Raw genomic sequence first — 10170 nt, 5'->3', positions numbered from 1 at the left:
ACGTCGTCAATATGTTGTGTGCACGTCGTCAGCATATTGTGTGCACGTCGTCAGCATGTTGTATGCCCATCGTCAGCATGTTGTGTGCACGTCGTCAGCATGTTGTATGCACGTCGTCAGTATGTTGTATGCACGTCGTCGGCATGCTGTGTGCACGTCGTCAGCATGTTGTGTGCACGTCGTCAGCATGTTGTGTGCACGTCGTCAGTATGTCGCGACGCACGACCATTTTAAAACGCCGGGTCGTTCGGGGGGGGGGGGGGTGATCAACCACCGTATTGATAACTCACGAGCGAAATTGGGCGATTAAACCTTGACCTTTGGTTCTTGAGAGAGAGAGAGAGAGAGAGAGAGAGAGAGAGAGAGAGAGAGACTGGTGGCCGGCGAGAACGAATATATCCGTTGCACACAAGTCAGCATGGAATCGCTCGCTGACGTATTGCTGGGGGTGGGGGGAGGGAGACGCGCGTTGGTCGCGGTTGCTGTGGGAGAAAGGATTGCTGGGGGAGGAGGAGGGGAAGAGGAGGGGGAGGAGGAGGAAGGATTGTCGCGGGGGGGGGGGCGTAACTCTTTTCAATATGCCGTCTGGGTGTGTGTGCGTGTGTGTGTGTGTGTGTGTGTGTGTGTGTGTGTGTGTGTGTGTGTAATAGGAGGGGAGGAGCGACCACCTCTCTCTCTCTCTCTCTCTCTCTCTCTCTCTCATCTCTCTCTCTCTCTCCTCTCTCTCTCTCTCCTCCTCTCTCTCTCTCTCTCTCTCTCTCGTTCCCCTCCCTCCTTCCCTCCGCCGGGCCCACCCTCCGCCTCCCTCCATCCATCTCTCCTTCTGTTCCCCTCCTCCCTCCCTCCCACCCTCCGCCACCCTCCAACCAAGTCATCAGGATCGTAGTGTTTTACAGCGAGACATGGGAAGGCCATTTCCAGCCACCCTGGTCCTCCTGCAAGTTAAGGCTCACACCCTCCCTAGAATTAGCCAGCGGTGGGCGACCTGCTCCCCCACCGCCGCTTCCACGCCACCTCCCTGCTCCCAGGGAGAGTATTAGCCTCCCTTACCCGTCCCCAGGGAGAGTAGCCAGTCTTTCCCATCCCCAGGGAGAGTAGCCTGCCTTTCCCAACCCCAGTTTTAGTCCCAGATGGTAAAGATGTGGTGTCGGCTCATTTTGTGATGAGATGGTGGCAAGAGATTGGTGTGGTTGGCTGTAGGGAGATGGTGGTAGAGATTGGTGTGGCTAGCTGTTGATGTGATGGTGGCAAGAGATTGGTGTGGTTGGCTGTTGGGAGATGGTGGTAGAGATTGGTGTGGTTGGCTGTAGGGAGATGGTGGTAGAGATTGGTGTGGTTGGCTGTAGGGAGATGGTGGTAGAGATTGGTGTGGTTGGCTGTTGATGTGATGGTGGCAAGAGATTGGTGTGGTTGGCTGTAGGGAGATGGTGGCAAGAGATTGGTGTGGTTGGCTGTAGGGAGATGGTGGTAGAGATTGGTGTGGTTGGCTGTAGGGAGATGGTGGTAGAGATTGGTGTGGTTGGCTGTTGGGTGATGGTGGTAGAGATTGGTGTGGTTGGCTGTTGGGTGATGGTGGTAGAGATTGGTGTGGTTGGCTGTAGATGTGATGGTGGCAAGAGATTGGTGTGGTTGGCTGTTGGGAGATGGTGGTAGAGATTGGTGTGGTTGGCTGTTGATGAGATGGTGGCAAGAGGTTGGCTGGTGGTTGGCTGATGATGAGATGGTGGCAAGTGATTGGTGTGGTTGGCTGTTGGGAGATGGTGGCAAGTGATTGGTGTGGTTGGCTGTTGGGAGATGGTGGTAGAGATTGGTGTGGTTGGCTGATGGTTGGATGTTGATGTGATGGTGGCAAGTGATTGGTGTCCTCAGCTGCTGACGATATGATAAGAATTAATGATCTTTGTCATGTCACAATGGTCAGAGAGCTGTACAGTTCATTTTCCAAGGATCTCATTAGTAAGTTTGATCCTTCACTCACCGGGGGAATCACCGTACATGTCATCAAGGGCCAAGCGTTGTCTGCCATCATCCTGGTCTCTGTTATATAATGAATTCGTAAAGCACGTCGGTCCGATCCTGCCGTAGGACAGGGGTAGAGCCTCGGGGTCGTCCCCGGCGCGCTGTAGTAGGGTCGTGCAGTCGTGCTGACGGGTCGTACCATTATGCTCAGGGAGGGGTCGAAATGATGGAACATGGAGGCCACGCTGTGGAGGCGGCCAGTGTTGCCAACTCCTGACAAACAAAAGATCTCGTGGGCGGCTTAGCTGACTCGTTGATATGCCCTGTGAGTGGCCGGTAATCCTCTGCGTTGTAAACAAAGGATCTCCCAGACCACGTGTGTGTTTCTCAGTACGCCCTCTGAGTGGCCAGCCAACCCCGACATTTGTAAACAAAGGAGCTCCCGAACCACGTGTTCTTTCGTAGATATGCCCTCTGAGTGGCCAGCCAACCCTTACGACTGTAAACAAAGGACCCCCGAGCCCATAGGAAGAGACTGTATGCCATGCTCTCTGAGTGGAAAGTCATTTCTGCGGTTGTAAATGCAAAGTCTACTAGATATAGTCTCCATATGCTACTAAATTAACGCTACAATTCTTAGAAAAATAAAATAGCATTTCAGGAAAGAGGTGATTACGGGACTTTAAGGAAGCCTTGACCCTTTGCGTCAAAATTGCGTCTTTGCAACATCAATAAAATTGTGGTTTTTAAGGGGATAAATTTCTTTTTAAGTAAGTAATAGTAAAGTTTTTATTACATTGTTGAACAGCTGTAATAGCGGTTTAGTGAGAACTTTATAGTAACTTTAGAATTAATGACTAACCCTTTAAAGTAACAGTCCACTACTAGCACTTTATTGAGACTCTGATGACTTTATGACGTCAACACTTTACTGAAGCTCTGTGACACTTTACGAGACAGTAATGAAAACTTTATAAGTCTTTATTACTGTAACTTTATTACTGAAGCTTATTGTGAAGTCCACCATGGTTTACTGGTTCCTTATTTAACTTTGTTACTGAAGTTTATTTAGAAGACCAACATCGTTTACTGGTTCTTTATTTTACTTTATTATTGAAGTTCTTTATTTATAACTGAGGCTTATTCTGAAAACCAGCACCGTTTACTGGTTCTTTATTTAACTTTATTACTGAAGTTCTTTATTTATCACTGAACCTTATTCTGAACACCAGCAACGTTTACTGGATCTTTATTTACCATTATTGCAGCAGCCTGACACTGATTCTTTATTTAACTTTATTGCCGTAGCCCGACACTGATATCCCATTGGTTATTGCCAAAGCTTAAGTGTTGCTCACGTTTTACTGACGGCCCGAGAGTCACCTCGACCGGTCAATAAAGATTATCCAGTGGGTGAAGCAACGTGTGTCACTTCTTTATTTTTCCCCTAAAGCGTCAGTACCCTGCCGGTCAAGCATGAGTGGCGTATCAGGGAGCTGTTCACGTATCGAGGAAAATCTGTTTGCGTAAAAGCGTTAGTAAAGTAACGGTCAAGTGTTCGTGCTGGGAGTGGAACCCAGACTCGTACATTACATAGCCAACACCACGTCCAGGGGCAGCTTGCCTCCGGAGACAGAGGAGCCACAGTCTTGAGCTGATCACTAAATGAAATGAGGAAAAAAATATATGTGTCATAAAAGACTTCGTGAAAAGGAATTTGATCCTTTTTATTTTCTAAGGTTAGTTATATTCTTTTTTTCTTCATTATTATTGTTGTTGAGTCTAGTGTGAATAGTATGTTGTGAGTATACACAGGGAATGTATATATATATATATATATATATATATATATATATATATATAGAGAGAGAGAGAGAGAGAGAGAGAGAGAGAGAGAGAGAGAGCAGTGTACGAGCGAGAGTTGGCCAAGGCTGGCGGTACAAAGCGGCAGGTCTCCCAGCCCAGCAAGAATGAGGTCAGATCCTCCGGGAGATCCTCGTCTCCCATTTATGGCGTCGCGCCGAGCCCCCCCTCTCGACTGTAAGCTGTTAAATTAGTGAAATTAGCTGGAGCTTAGCTGACACATCGATGGTCTGTTGTGGCGGTTGCCAGGGAGAGAGAGAGAGAAAGAGAGAGAGAGAGAGAGAGAGAGAGAGAGAGAGAGAGAGAGAGAGAGAGAGAGAGAGAGAGAGAGAGAAGGGACCAAACATATTCCCTTGCAAAATGTATGAGAAAAAGAGGACAGTGAATCTCTTATTACGTTCGTTCGGTATGTGTTTGGTGTATTCCAAAAGAGGGGATTCTTGCGGGTGCAGGAAAAGGCCTATAAATGGTGGGTAATGGGCCTTTTTTGGGGGTGGTGTGGGGTGTGGTGGTGGGGTGGGCTGAACAAGATGTTTAGAATTCATGAACGCATTGGTTCGAGAGCACTTAATAGGTTAATCCCAGAAGATATTTAGGTAATGCAAACAAAAGATACTGGCCAAGCGAAGCATTGGAGTACCTTGGCTGAGCCGTTGATGAAACCGTTCAACGCACACGCTTCAGCTGTTAACGCGCTTCAACGCACACACACGTCTCAACGCATACACTTCGGCTGTTCCGTTCTTCAACGCACACACTTCAGCTGTTGACGCGCTTCAACGCACACACTTCATCTGTTAACGCGCTTCAACGCACACACTTCAGCTGTTAACGTGCTTCAGCGCACACACGTCTCAAGGCATACACTTCAGCTGCTGCTCCCCTTCAACGCGCACACATCTCAGCGCATACACTTCACCTCTTAACGCCCTCTAACCTATACACTTCAGCTTTTAACGCCCTTTAACACATACACTACAGCTGTTAACGCCCTTTGACACAAACGCTACTGCTGTTAACGCCCTTCAATGCATACACTACAGCTATTAACGCCCCTTAACACATACGCTACAGCTGTTAACGCCTTTTAACACATACACTACAGCTATTAACGCCCTTTAACACATACACTTCAGCTTTTAACGCCCTTTAACACATACACCACAGCTGTTAACGCCCTTCAATCCATACACTACAGCTATTAACGCACTTTAACACATACACCACAGCTGTTGCAGCCCTCCAGCCCTTGCGCTCCCGAGCGCTCGATACTTAACCCCTTCCCCGAGCCATACACGAGGCTGTATCCTCCAGGCTGGCCTCCATAATGATTTCGTAATAACCTGAAGCAACGCGGGCCCCATGGCGACCAGTTGCAATTACCGTTATTACCGTTATTGGTATTATGTACTAATGACGTTATTCTGCCGACATTATTTTCCTTTTTTTTTTTGACGACGCGGAGATGAACAGGTCTAGCTAGGGAAAGGTGTGGCCCCAGGATGTTGGTATGTTGCCAATATGTTGTCAGTATGATGTGGACACTGTATGTTGTGTGCACGTCGTCAGTATGTTGTGTGCGCGTCGTCTGTATGTTGTGTGCACGTTGTCTGTATGTTGTGTGCACGTCGTCTGTATGTTGTGTGCACGTTGTCTGTATGTTGTGTGCACGTCGTCAATATGTTGTGTGCACGTCGTCAGCATATTGTGTGCACGTCGTCAGCATGTTGTATGCCCATCGTCAGCATGTTGTGTGCACGTCGTCAGCATGTTGTATGCACGTCGTCAGTATGTTGTATGCACGTCGTCGGCATGCTGTGTGCACGTCGTCAGCATGTTGTGTGCACGTCGTCAGCATGTTGTGTGCACGTCGTCAGTATGTCGCGACGCACGACCATTTTAAAACGCCGGGTCGTTCGGGGGGGGGGGGGGGTGATCAACCACCGTATTGATAACTCACGAGCGAAATTGGGCGATTAAACCTTGACCTTTGGTTCTTGAGAGAGAGAGAGAGAGAGAGAGAGAGAGAGAGAGAGAGAGAGAGAGAGAGAGAGAGAGACTGGTGGCCGGCGAGAACGAATATATCCGTTGCACACAAGTCAGCATGGAATCGCTCGCTGACGTATTGCTGGGGGTGTGGGGAGGGAGACGCGCGTTGGTCGCGGTTGCTGTGGGAGAAAGGATTGCTGGGGGAGGAGGAGGGGAAGAGGGAGGAGGAGGAGGAGGAAGGATTGTCGCGGGGGGGGGGGGGGATTGGGTTGTCGTGGGGTAAAATCCGTCCACACTGCAAGGCTAGACGAGGGGTTGGTGTGGGTTCCGTTTTCATTCATGGGGTTGGGTGTGGTCGGGTTGCTATAATGTGGGGGTTGTAGCAATGACCTGCTCTTAGGGAGGGGTTACTTCCACTAGCACCCCAGCCTCTTGAACGGGACGGTACGACCCCTTTTGGTATGATGGTACGACCACTTGGGTGTGATGGTACGACCACTTGGGTATGATGGTACGACCACTTGGGTATGATGGTACGACCATTTGGGTATGAGGGTACGACCCTTTGGGTATGATGATACGACCCTTGGGTATGATGGAACGACCACTTGAGTATGATGGTACGACCCCTAGGTATGACGGTACGATCCTTGGATATGATGGTACGACCACTAGATAGTACGAGCCTTGGGTATGATGTCTGGGGCCATCATACTCTAGTATCGTACCGCCGTGCTCAAGGGTCGTACCATCGTATATATACATATATATATATATATATATATATATATATATATATATATATATATATATATATATATATATATATATATCGTATAACTGCGTCGATTTGGTGAAAAAGATTTTATAGTTGGAGAAAAATAGAGGAGTTGGTACCTGGCTGGGTAAATATTGACGCCCATTTTATTCCGTCAGTACAGGAGAGGCAGCCGGAAAATTTTTGAATCAGAGCGAGATGGGTTAATGCACCGTGGTGTACAATCACTGGGAAAATATTTCCTTCCCTCCCCCACTCTCCCTCTCTCTCTTTCTCTCTCTTTCTCTCTCTCTCTCTCTCTCTCTCTCTCTCTCTCTCTCTCTCTCTCTCTCTCTCTCTCTCTCTCTCTCTCTCTCTCTCTCTCTCTCTCTCTCTCTCTCTCTCTCTCTCTCTCTCTCTAAGGCAGCCACCGACCAGGGTGGGTTAAGATGCCAAGTACGATCCGCTTAGGTACCTGGAGAAATTTTTTTAACTTTTGGTTGCGCAGTGAGCCAGCTGCTTCAGTGGATGTTAAGTCTCATACCTTAGGCCCAGCTAGCTTTGTTTTGTTTTCACTGAGCCTCACCCACACGTTGGCAGCTGGCTTTCGGTCCAGAAACATACAAAAACCCCTATCTCACACACACACACACACACACACACCACCTGACAACACGGAACTCACGAGACTCGTTTTTCGTAACTCTAGACTTTCCTGCGCTGAACACTACGCGCTGGCCTTACCCTCAGCCCCTGGTGGTGCTGTCCTTCGCCTCATCCCGCTCCCAGGTACCTAAAACACTCCTCTTTGTCATCGCCCTCCTCGTGACCTCACTTGTGCTAACGTTCGAACTCCTAGCGTTCTCCTCTCGCACACTCACCTCCCAAAGTCCGACGCCACATTCTGGAGTTTCTCCCTGCCGCCCTCCGCCGGAGTATTGTCATCCTCCACAAACGGTAAAGTAATTATTTCCTCAAGCTCCCAAGCCTCCCTCCCTCACCGCCTCCAGTGTACCGTAGACCCGCCTGTGTTTTCAAAGACCCTTACATTCATCTCCCTTCCCACTCCGTCCATGAGCAGATCAAACAGCCATGGTGACATCGCATATCCTTGACTCAGACCCACTACCTTCGCTGGAAACCACTCACCCTCCTCGCGTCCAATTCTCACACATGCTTTACGATTTTTGTCTCCTTTGCAGTTCTCGTAGATTAGTACAGTGGCGACAGGTCAGGCACGATATCTGCTCCCAAGTCCCTCTCGACGTTCGGATTCTCGCAGCGTATTTCCGGTTAGATGACGTTTATATGTAGGATTTCGTTGTCTTTGTCCCATCCTTTATTAGTTAGCGGTCAGTGTATCAACGCAACAGCACCGCTGTCACTCATCCCAGTCCTACTTACATTGTGAACCTCCACCACTTGCACCACCCCTCCCTGCCACAACCACCACCTACATAACCCCTGCCACAACCACCACCATTATCTCTTACATAACCTTTGCCACAACCACTACCATCACCACTTGCACAACCCCTGCCACAACCACCACCATTATCTCTTACATAACCCCTGCCACAACCACCACCATTATCTCTTACATAACCTTTGCCACAACCACTACCATCACCACTTGCACAACCCCTGCCACAACCACCACCATTATCTCTTACATAACCCCTGCCACAACCACCACCATTATCTCTTACATAACCCCTGCCACAACCACCACCATTATCTCTTACATCACCCCTGCCACAACCACCACCATTATCTCTTACATAACCCCTGCCACAACCACCACCATTATCTCTTACATAACCCCTGCCACAACCACCACCATTATCTCTTACATAACCCCTGCCACAACCACCACCATTATCTCTTACATAACCCCTGCCACAACCACTACCATCACCACTTGCACAACCCCCTGCCACAACCAACACCATTACCACTTGCACAACCCCTGCCACAACCAACACCATTACCACTTGCACAACCCCCTGCCACAACCAACACCATTACCACTTGCACAACCCCCTGCCACAACCAACACCATTACCACTTGCACAACCCCCTGCCACAACCACCATCAGTGTACAGAGCTCCTCCAGCACATGATTTGTCATGGGAATAACCGGACATTTTAGTCAGGTAATTGCCTCTCGCAAGCGTGGCCGTTGGTGACGTGAGGGACGAGGGCTTAACTTCCACGCTCACCGTCCGCCACACACTACCCACTAGCGAGACACAGCTGCTCGCTCTACCACGTTCAACATCGTCAGGGAACAGTTCCTTGCTTGCTCTTCCACATACACCATCGTCAGGAAACAGTTCCTTGCTTGCTCTTCCACATACACCATCGTCAGGAAACAGTTCCTTGCTTGCTCTTCCACATACACCATCGTCAGGAAACAGTTCCTTGCTGTTCTAGGATGAATATGATCATGGAACAGTTCCTTTCCTTGTTGTTATAGGGTGAACAGCATCTATGGAACAGTTTAGGCCCTGTTGCACCCCAATTTTGAGAAGGGATAATGCAGGAGGGGAGGATTTCCAGAGCCCTAACTCCCCTCCCACGATCCTCCGACACTCCCGGCCATCTTCGTCGCCTCTTTTGCGACACGTAGGATTTACGTGGGTAGTATTCCGTCTCCCTTCTCCTCCCCCAAGGATACATCTGTATAATATTTGACGTTCTTTTCACATCCCGAGGTAAGCAGGTAGTCATTTGCCGAAGACTTGGTATTCATATGCTTTCCTGCGGACCTTGGGAACGTGTTGTACTTCCTGGTGAAGCCAACACAACGGGATTCAGTGATTTCGGGTAGTCACACATTGGTGCCATTAGGTAATGTAGGCCCGTTGGATGATACGGCTGCCCCAGCTGTGTAGAGATCCCATTCACAGGAGTGTATCGGTGGCCAATACCCAGTCTGGCGAACACCCCGGCATACGTCTCCATCATCTGGGCTCCTGTTTGTGAGACATAGCCTCACACGACATTGGTATTAGACGTTAAACGTTAGAAGTAAACCTGCAAAGACTTATCGTACCGAAACAGATTCTAACCTGGCAAAATCACGGACGAAATAGTGTGTTTTGTGTGGGAAATATCTGTAATCGTGCGCCCGGCAGTGAGGTTTGCTGGCCAGCCGGCAGCGCACGCTCGCTACCACTCCCGTCTGCTGAAATTGCCGTACGTTTGAAACTCTTGGACGCCCTGAATGCCCCCGGGGTGCCCTCCATCGAAAAAAGGTATTTCTCGTTTTATTATGACTTTCTTATGTTCGTTCCAGTGGATCCTCCAACCACCACCACCACTTGCGAAACGACCGAAGCACTGTATCGAGACCTCATTCCAGAGATCTGAAACATTTCGAGCGCGCGCGCCGGCCGGGCCGCCACTGGCCTGTTTGAATCCAGTGCATTTAAGTATTTATAGACTGGGAGTATTTGCATAATGAACAGGCTTTGATGAGGAGAAAATGCGCTTCCATACGAGAATGGTGGCAGTTTATTGCACTGAAAATAGTGACAGAGGAAAACGATCCGAATTCCCAAAGAGAATTATTTTCATCGAAGTGATGTGCTGTTGT

This window comes from Panulirus ornatus, chromosome 68 (assembly GCF_036320965.1).
Source record: "Panulirus ornatus isolate Po-2019 chromosome 68, ASM3632096v1, whole genome shotgun sequence".
Taxonomy (NCBI): domain Eukaryota; kingdom Metazoa; phylum Arthropoda; class Malacostraca; order Decapoda; family Palinuridae; genus Panulirus; species Panulirus ornatus.
This window is presented reverse-complemented; position numbering follows the sequence as displayed.